Raw genomic sequence first — 10,375 nt, forward strand, 5'->3', positions numbered from 1 at the left:
CAATACTTTATCTTTTTATTGGCTAAGTGTGAACCTTTGGCACCTGTATAACTTATACACTAGAGCAAACTAGTTAGTCCAATTATTTGTGTTGGGTAATTCAACCACCAAAATTATTTAGGAACTAGGTGTAAGCCTAATTCCCTTTCAATCTCCCCCTTTTTGGTGATTGATGCCAACACAAACCAAAGCAAATATGGAAGTACATAATTGAACTAGCTTGCATAATGTAAGTGCAAAGGTTGCTTGGAATTGAGCCAATATAACTACTCATAAGATATGCATGGATTGTTTCTTTTAACATTTTGGACCACGCTTGCACCACATGTTTTGTTTTTGCAAATTCTTTTGTAAATCCTTTTCAAAGTTCTTTTGCAAATAGTCAAAGGTAAATGAATAAGATTTTGCAAAGCATTTTCAAGATTTGAAATTTTCTCCCCCTGTTTCAAATGCTTTTCCTTTGACTAAACAAAACTCCCCCTTAATGAAATCCTCCTCTTAGTGTTCAAGAGGGTTTTGATATCAATTTTGAAGAGGGTATACCAATTTGAAATTATATCATAAGTGAGATACCAATTTGAAAATACTCTTTGAAAAACTAAAATTTTAGAAATTGGTGGTGGTGCGGTCCTTTTGCTTTGGGCTCATACTTTCTCCCCCTTTGGCATGAATCGCCAAAAACGGAATCATTAGAGCCCTTGATAATACTCTCTCCCTCTTTGGTCATAAGTAAATGAGTGAAGATTATACCAAAGATGAAGTCCTTTTGCTTTGGACTCTCCCCAAAAGATGAAGAGATGCGCGGAGCGACGGCGAAGGATGAGTTACGGAGTGGAAGCCTTTGTCTTCGCCGAAGACTCCAATTCCCTTTCAATATACCTATGACTTGGTTTGAAATAGACTTGAAAATACATTAGTCATAGCATATGAAAGAGATATGATCAAAGGTATATAAATGAGCTATGTGTGCAAATCAACAAAAGAAGTTCCTAGAATCAAGAATATTTAGTTCATGCCTAAGTTTGTTAAAAGTTTATTCATCAAGTGGCTTGGTAAAGATATCGGCTAATTGATCTTTAGTATTAATGTAAGAAATCTCGATATCTCCCTTTTGTTGGTGATCCCTTAAAAAGTGATACCAAATGGCTATGTGTTTAGTGCGACTATGCTCAACGGGATTATCCGCCATGCGGATTGCACTCTCATTATCACATAGAAGAGGAACTTTGGTTAATTTGTAACCATAGTCCCTAAGGGTTTGCCTCATCCAAAGTAGTTGCGCGCAACAATGGCCTGCGGCAATGTACTCGGCTTCGGCGGTTGAAAGAGCTACGGAATTTTGCTTCTTTGAAGCCCAAGACACCAAGGATCTTCCCAAGAACTGGCAAGTCCCCGATGTGCTCTTTCTATTAATTTTACAACCCGCCCAATCGGCATCCGAATAACCAATAAAATCAAATGTGGATCCCCTAGGATACCAAAGCCCAAACTTAGGAGTATAAACTAAATATCTCAAGATTCGTTTTACGGCCGTAAGGTGAGCTTCCTTAGGGTCGGCTTGGAATCTTGCACACATGCAGACGGAAAGCATAATATCTGGTCGAGATGCACATAAATATAGCAAAGATCCTATCATCGACCGGTATACCTTTTGATCGACGGATTTACCTCCTTCGTCGAGGTCGAGATGCCCATTGGTTCCCATGGGTGTCTTGATGGGTTTGGCATCCTTCATTCCAAACTTGCTTAGAATATCTTGAGTATACTTCATTTGGCTTAGGAAGGTGCCCTCTTGGAGTTGCTTCACTTGAAATCCTAAGAAATACTTCAACTCCCCCATCATCGACATCTCGAACTTTTGTGTCATGATCCTACTAAATTCTTCACATGTAGACTCGTTAGTAGACCCAAATATAATATCATCAACATAAATTTGGCATACAAACAAGTCATTTTCAAGAGTTTTAGTGAATAAAGTAGGATCGACCTTTCCGACTTTGAATCCATTAGTGATAAGGAAATCCCTAAGGCATTCATACCATGCTCTTGGGGCTTGCTTGAGCCCATAAAGCGCCTTAGAGAGTTTATAAACATGGTTAGGGTACTCACTATCTTCAAAGCTGGGAGGTTGCTCAACATAGATCTCTTCCTTGATTGGTCCATTGAGGAAGGCACTTTTCATGTCCATTTGATAAAGCTTAAAGCCATGGTAAGTAGCATAGGCCAATAATATGCGAATTGACTCAAGCCTAGCTACGGGTGCATATGTTTCACCGAAATCCAAACCTTCGACTTGGGAGTATCCTTTGGCCACAAGTCGAGCTTTGTTCCTTATCACCACACCATGCTCGTCTTGCTTGTTGCGGAAGACCCATTTGGTTCCTACAACATTTTGATTAGGACGTGGAACTAAATGCCATACCTCATTCCTAGTGAAGTTGTTGAGCTCCTCTTGCATCGCCACCACCCAATCCGAATCTTGTAGTGCTTCCTCTACCCTGTGTGGCTCAATAGAGGAAACAAAAGAGTAATGTTCACAAAAATGTGCAACACGAGATCTAGTGGTTACCCCCTTATGAATGTCGCCGAGGATGGTGTCGATGGGGTGATCTCGTTGGATTGCTTGGTGGACTCTTGGGTGTGGCGGCCTTTGTTCTTCATCCTCCTTGTCTTGATCATTTGTATCTCCCCCTTGATCATTGTCGTCATCTTGAGGTGGCTCATTTTCTTGATCTTCTACTTCATCAACTTGAGCTTCATCCTCATTTTGAGTCGGTGGAGATGTTTGCGTGGAGGAGGATGGTTGATCTTGTGCATTTGGAGGCTCCTCGGATTCCTTAGGACACACATCCCCAATGGACATGTTCCTTAGCGCGATGCACGGAGCCTCTTCAATACCTATCTCATCAAGATCAACTTGCTCTACTTGAGAGTCGTTAGTCTCATCAAACACAACGTCACAAGAAACTTCAACTTGTCTAGAGGACTTGTTAAAGACTCTATATGCCCTTGTGTTTGAATCATATCCTAGTAAAAAGCCTTCTATAGTCTTAGGAGCAAATTTAGATTTTCTACCTCTTTTGACAAGAATAAAACATTTGCTACCAAAGACTCTAAAATATGAAATATTGGGCTTTTTACCGGTTAGGAGTTTGTATGATGTCTTCTTGAGGATTCGGTGTAGATATAACCGGTTGATGGCGTAGCAGGCGGTGTTGACCGCCTCGGCCCAAAACCGATCCGAAGTCTTGTACTCATCAAGCATGGTTCTTGCCATGTCCAATAGAGTTCTATTCTTCCTTTCCACTACACCATTTTGTTGTGGCGTGTAGGGAGAGGAGAACTCATGCTTGATGCCCCCCTCCTCAAGGAAGCCTTCAATTTGAGAGTTCTTGAACTCCGTCCCGTTGTCGCTTCTAATTTTCTTGATCCTTAAGCCGAACTCATTTTGAGCCCGTCTCAAGAATCCTTTTAAGGTCTCTTGGGTTTGAGATTTTTCCTGCAAAAAGAATACCCAAGTGAAGCGAGAGTAATCATCCACTATTACAAGACAATACTTACTCCCGCCGATGCTTATGTAAGCAATCGGGCCGAATAAATCCATGTGGAGTAGCTCAAGCGGCCTGTCGGTCGTCATGATGTTCTTGTGTGGATGATGGGCACCAACTTGCTTTCCTGCTTGGCATGCGCTACAAACCCTGTCTTTATCAAAATGAACATTGGTTAGTCCTAAAATGTGTTCTCCCTTTAGAAGCTTGTGAAGATTCTTCATCCCAACATGGGCTAGTCGACGGTGCCAGAGCCAACCCATGTTAGTCTTAGCAATTAAGCAAGTGTCGAGTTCAGCTCTATCAAAATCTACCAAGTATAGCTGACCCTCCAACACTCCCTTAAATGCTATTGAATCATCACTTCTTCTAAAGACAGTGACACCTACATCAGTGAAAAGACAGTTGTAACCCATTTTGCATAATTGAGATACAGAAAGCAAATTGTAATCTAATGAATCTACAAGAAAACATTGGAAATAGAATGGTCAGGAGATATAGCAATTTTACCCAATCCTTTGACCAAACCTTGGTTTCCATCCCCGAATGTGATCGCTCGTTGGGGATCTTGGTTTTTCTCGTAGGAGGAGAACATCTTCTTCTCCCCTGTCATGTGGTTTGTGCACCCGCTGTCGATGATCCAGCTTGAGCCCCCGGATGCATAATCCTACAAAACAAATTTAGTTCTTGACTTTAGGTACCCAAACAGTTTTGGGTCCTTTGGCATTAGAAACAAGAACTTTGGGTACCCAAACACAAGTCTTGGAGCCCTTGTGTTTGCCCCCAACAAACTTGGCAACTATCTTGCCGGATTTGTTAGTTAAAACATATGATGCATCAAAAGTTTTGAATGAAATGTCATGATCATTTGATGCATTAGGAGTTCTCTTCTTAGGCAACTTAGCACGGGTTGGTTGCCTAGAACTAGATGTGTCACCCTTATACATAAAAGCATGATTTGGGCCAGAGTGAGACTTCCTAGAGTGAATTCTCCTAATCTTGCTCTCGGGATAACCGCAGGGTACAAAATGTAACCCTCGTTATCCTGAGGCATGGGAGCCTTGCCCTTTACAAAATTAGACAATCTTTTAGGAGGGACATTAAGTTTGACATTGTCTCCCCTTTGGAAGCCAATGCCATCCTTGATGCCAGGGCGTCTCCCATTATAAAGCATACTACGAGCAAATTTAAATTTTTCATTCTCTAAGTTATGCTCGGCAATTTTAGCATCTAATTTTGCTATGTGATCATTTTGTTTTTTGATTAAAGACATGTGATCATGAATAGCATTAATATCAACATCTCTACATCTAGTACAAATAGATACATGCTCAACGATAGATGTAGAGGGTTTGCAAGATTTTAATTCTACAACCTTAGCATGTAATATATCGTTTTCACTTCTAAGGTTAGAAATAGTAACATTGCAAACATCAAAATCTTTAGCCTTAGCAAGCAATTTCTCATTTTCAATCCTAAGGCTAGCAAGAGAAACATTCAACTCATCAATCCTAGCAAGTAAATCAACATTATCATCTCTAGGATTGGAAGTTGAAACATTACAAACATGAGAATCAACCTTAGCAATTAATTTCGCATTTTCATTTCTAAGGTTGGTAATAGTGTCATGGCATGTGCTTAGCTCACTAGATAATTTCTCACATTTTTCTACCTCTAGAGCATAAGCATTCTTAACCTTAACATGCTTTTTATTTTCCTTAATTAGGAAGTCCTCTTGGGAATCCAAAAGGTCATCCTTCTCATGAATGGCACTAATTAATTCATTTAACTTTTCCTTTTGTTCCATGTTAAGGTTGGCAAAAAGGGTACGCAAATTATCTTCCTCATCACTAGCATTATCATCACTAGAAGATTCATATTTAGTGGAGGATTTTGATTTAACCTTCTTCCTTTTGCCGTCCTTTGCCATGAGACACTTGTGGCCGACGTTGGGGAAGAGGAGGCCCTTGGTGACGGCGATGTTGGCGGCGTCCTCGTCGGAGGAGGAGTCGGTGGAGCTCTCGTCCGAGTCCCACTCCCGGCATACATGGGCATCGCCGCCCTTCTTCTTGTAGTATCTTTTCTTCTCCTTTCTTCTCCCCTTCTTGTCGTCGCCCCTGTCACTATCACTAGATAATGGACATTTTGCAATAAAATGACTGGGCTTACCACATTTGTAGCAAACTTTCTTGGAGCGGGACTTGTAGTCTTTTCCCCTCCTTTGCTTGAGGATTTGACGGAAGCTCTTGATGATGAGCGCCATCTCCTCGTTGTCGAGCTTGGAAGCGTCGATGGGTTGTCTACTTGATGTAGACTCCTCCTTCTTTTCTTCCGTCGCCTTGAATGCGACCGGTTGTGCTTCGGGTGTGGAGGAGGTGCCTTGCTCGATGATTTTCTTTGAGCCTTTAATCATTAGCTCAAAGCTCACAAATTTTCCTATGACTTCCTCGGGAGACATTAGCTTATATCTAGGATCACCTCGAATTAATTGAACTTGTGTAGGGTTAAGAAATACGAGGGATCTAAGAATAACCTTGACCATCTCATGGTCATCCCATTTTTCGCTCCCGAGGTTGCGCACTTGGTTCACCAAGGTCTTCAAGCGGTTGTACATGGCTTGTGGATCCTCCCCTTGGTGAAGCATGAAGCGACCGAGCTCTCCCTCGATCGTTTCCCTCTTGGTGATCTTTGTCACCTCGTCTCCTTCGTGCGCGGTCTTGAGTACGTCCCAGATTTCCTTCGCACTTTTTAACCCTGCACCTTATTATACTCCTCTCGACTTAGAGAGGCGAGGAGTATAGTAGTGGCTTGGGAGTTAAAGTGGTGAATTTGGGCCACCTCGTCCGAGTCGTAGTCTTCATCCCCTACGGATGGTACCTGTACACCAAACTCAACAACATTCCATATGCTTGTGTGGAGTGAGGTTAGATGATGCCTCATTTTGTCACTCCATATATTATAATCTTCACCGTCAAAAACCGGTGGTTTGCCTAATGGAACGGAGAGCAAAGGAGTACGTTTTGAAATATGGGGATAGCGTAGAGGAATCTTACTATACTTCTTGCGCTCTTGGCGCTTGGAAGTAACGGACGGTGCGTCGGAGTCGGAGGTCGATGGTGATGAAGAGTCGGTCTCGTAGTAGACCACTTTCCTCATCCTCTTGTGTTTGTCGCCTCTCCGATCCGACTTGTGGGAAGAGGATTTCTTCCCCTTCCCTTTGGAGGAGTTTTTCTTCTCCTTCCTCTTGTTGCGGGACTCTTCCGATGAAGTCGACCCGTGGCTTGTAGCGGGCTTGTCGCCGGTCTCCATTTCCCTCTTGGCGAGTTCTCCCGACATCACTTCAAGCGGTTAGGCTCTAATGAAGCACCGGGCTCCGATACCAATTGATAGTCGCCTAGAGGGGGGTGAATAGGGCGAAACTGAAATTCTCAAAAATAATCACAACTACAAGCCGGGTTAGCGTTAGAGATATAATCAAGTCCGCGAGAGAGGGTGCAAAACAAATCGCAAGCGAATGAAGAGTGTGACACACGGATTTGTTTTACCGAGGTTCGGTTCTCGCAAACCTACTCCCTGTTGAGGTGGTCACAAAGACCGGGTCTCTTTCAACCCTTTCCCTCTCTCAAACGGTCCCTCGGACCGAGTGAGCTTTCTCTTCTCAATCACTTGGAACACAAAGTTCCTACAAGGACCACCACAAGATTGGTGTCTCTTGCCTCAATTACAAGTGAGTTTGATCGCAAGAAAGAATCAAGAAAGAAGAAAGCAATCCAAGCGCAAGAGCTCGAAAGAACACAAGCAAATCTCTCTCACTAGTCACTAAAGCTTTGTGTGGAATTTGGGAGAGGATTTGATCTCTTGAATGTGTCTAGAATTGAATGCCTAGCTCTTGTAAGTGGTTGGAAGTGTGAAAACTTGGATGCAATGAATGGTGGGTGGTTGGGGGTATTTATAGCCCCAACCACCAAACTAGCCGTTTGGTGGGGCTGACTGTCGTATGGTGCACCGGACAGTCCGGTGCACACCGGACATGTCCGGTGCGCCAGCCACGTCACCAAAGCCGTTGGGTTCCGACCGTTGGAGCTCTGTCTTCTGGGCCCGCCTGGATGTCCGGTGGCGCACCGGACATGTACTGTAGAGTGTCCGGTGCGCCAGCCACGTCACCAAAGCCGTTGGGTTCCGACCGTTGGAGCTATGTCTTCTGGGCCCGCCTGGATGTCCGGTGGCGCACCGGACATGTACTGTAGAGTGTCCGGTGCGCCAGTATGGGCGTGCCTGACTTCTGCGCGCGCTGGCGCGCATTTAATGCGCTGCAGGTAGCCGTTGGCGCCGAAATATCCGTTGCTCCGTTGTCACACCGGACAGTCCGGTGAATTATAGCGGACTAGCCGTTGCGAATTTCCGAAGCTGGCGAGTTCCTGAGGCGCCGTTCCTTGGAGCACCGGACACTGTCCGGTGTACACCGGACAGTCCGGTGAATTATAGCAGAGCGCCTCTGGATTTTCCCGAAGGTGACGAGTTTGACTGGGAGTCCTCTGGTGCACCGGACACTGTCCGGTGGTGCACCGGACACTGTCCGGTGGCACACCGGACAGTCCGGTGCGCCAGACCAGAGGTGCCTTCGGTTGTCCCTTTGCTCTTTTGTTGAACCCAATACTTTGTCTTTTTATTGGCTAAGTGTGAACCTTTGGCACCTGTATAACTTATACACTAGAGCAAACTAGTTAGTCCAATTATTTATGTTGGGTAATTTAACCACCAAAATTATTTAGGAACTAGGTGTAAGCCTAATTCCCTTTCATGGGGGTTTATTAAGGCTGCCTAGCTTAGCTATGTGATCTGTGGCGCCGAGCTTGATGCTAAGATATGTGGCGACAAGCTAGGTCACGTCACTAATTAGCGTGGCCACAGGCGCCAACGCGTCCCTTTGCTCGGCGCCATGGGCTGTAGCACCGAGACGAATATGGCGCCAAGCAAATGATCCAAAAACGAGATTACTTCCTCCGGAGGGGCAAACGTGAATTTCTTTAGAAAAAAAGGATAAAATACAAAAAATTCGGGTGATGTGTCTCAACATCAGTGCGCTGTGCGTGACCACCATACCTTGGCTAGTGTCCAGGGTTAACCATATCAATTAGGTTTTGTTTGATTACTCTAGTATTTATTTCAATACATATGGATTGATGTGTATTGGGGTGTACGTTAGTTTAACTTACACCTTATTCATGTCTATTGAGGTAAATACTAGAACACCCAAACAAACCTTAAGGACTGAAAACCACTGGTTAGCGCTAACGGTTTCCCGCTCAAAAACAACTGTTTTGGGGGGAACCGATCGGTTTGCAAGTTTAAAATAAAAAACGAGTTTTGTTTGAATCTTTGCGAGAAACCGCGTGTCTCGACGAGAAACCGTTTCTTGATTGAGAAATCGGTTTTTGTCAGTTTCGAATTCAAATTAACTGGTTTTCATCGGTTTCTCAGCGAGAAAACGCTATTTCCATTCTTACATTTTTTCTAATTTTGAATTTTAAACGAACTTTAAAAAACCACTGAAAAACCGTTAACGGTCCGGATCGATAACGGGAAATCGGACCGGTTTTCGAGCGGTTCTGTAATGTCAACCAGCAGGAAGATGGGCGTGACGTGGCTGTTGTACTACTGCAGCACGAGCCAGACACGCGGATAGCGTGCATCGGTGACGGGGCGCCACCGACTGAACGTGACCCCACCAATGCATTTGTTGTGCGTGTGCTATCGGCCTATCGCTGTGCCTGTGCGTGCGTTTGTGTGGGCTGCTGCCGCTACCATGTGTGTGCACTTGGGCTACGGCCGTGAGAGGGCGAAACTCGCGCGGCGGTCCCAGGACAAGCAAAAGATCGAGACGGTGGCAGGCATTTGTTGCATGACTTGCGACCTTGGGTGTATTCCCTACGTGAAAAAAAAAGTTACAAAAAATAAGAGTCTAGAGCACGGTCCGAAACGAAGAAAAATGGATCAGGCCGATACGATGGACCGGGTCTTGAACTGTTACACGAATTAGAAAACTAACGTTTAAATAGCCATGCTCCAATAAGTTATATCTCTTCATAAAAATTATAGAAAACATTGATTTCTCTTTCTAATATTATTTGTTTAATCTAGAGCAAAGTTATGAATGCTTTGAAGATGTATTTTTTAGATATATATAAGCTTTTGGACTGTGTCATGTTTGAGCCGACACGGCACGATCGTAGGCCCACCGTGTTTTAGAACTGAGTCGGGTCTAGATTTTAGTATCTGGACACAGCATAACTCAGCCGAAAATTATTTCTTGTCGTGCTGGCTCGAAAATAATTAGCCAGAACCACGATGGGCCCAGGCGGCCCGCCCCAACTTTCAGCTCTAGGGGTTGATTGGTTGGCTGGTTTTACCGCATCCAGGCTCCCCAAGACTTCTTCGTGATTGGTTGGCCAGAGCAGCATCACAACCTGGTTTACGTGATGATGCCTGCGAGCCTGGCCACGGAGATGCAGAAAAGGTTCTTATTTGTTTAGAGTAGATTTGTTCAAACATCGGGTCGGGTCGGGGCGGGTTAAGGTTGGATCGTGGATCATGTCTGGTTGGCCTGTGACTAGTGTCAGGTCAGGTCTGGTTGGCACGTGCCTCCCTGTTTGACGTGTCGGGTTAGGTTTTTCGGGTTGGGTTAGGTTTTTTGGCTTTGGGTCGGATTTCTTTGGGTTGGATGGGTTTTTTCGTGTTGATCGTGTTTTGAGTAAAAAATTATGATCTATACTTAGCCCGTGAATTATTGCAGGTCAAAAATCATATCCCGTATCCACCCATTGTAT

The sequence above is a fragment of the Zea mays genome, chromosome 4 (genome assembly GCF_902167145.1).
Source record: "Zea mays cultivar B73 chromosome 4, Zm-B73-REFERENCE-NAM-5.0, whole genome shotgun sequence".
NCBI lineage: Eukaryota > Viridiplantae > Streptophyta > Magnoliopsida > Poales > Poaceae > Zea > Zea mays.